The sequence below is a fragment of the Lonchura striata genome, chromosome 3 (genome assembly GCF_050655825.1).
Source record: "Lonchura striata isolate lonStrDom1 chromosome 3, ASM5065582v1, whole genome shotgun sequence".
Classification (NCBI taxonomy): Eukaryota; Metazoa; Chordata; class Aves; order Passeriformes; family Estrildidae; genus Lonchura; species Lonchura striata.
In genome coordinates, this window is record NC_140705.1 from 55,494,355 (window position 1) to 55,494,753 (window position 399).

The window sequence follows — 399 nt, forward strand, 5'->3', positions numbered from 1 at the left end:
CTTGCTGTGAAAAGAACTCAGTGCCTCACCCTTCTAACAGAAGAATATTTTTTTTTCTGTGTACCTACCTACACATTAATTCAGTTGGGTGCTAATTTTAGGTGCTGTGGAGGGGTGAATGTATTATGCAAGTACACTGTACTAAGCACTACAGTCTGCTGTGTTAACAAGAATCTATAAGTTCAGTTTTTCTCCAGATTCATGAAAAATCAAATAACTCTTTCCATCTTTTCTGTTTGCTGCAGGAAGGAAGCATGGCAAGGCAAATCCCCAGGGCACTGGCACACAGTTGTTTACAGCCATTTTTATTAAAGTAATGAACTATGGGCAATATACATTTCATATCCTTCCAAGGACACTTTGAAGGATATTCCATGGGGCTGACTGATGTTTTCTCTG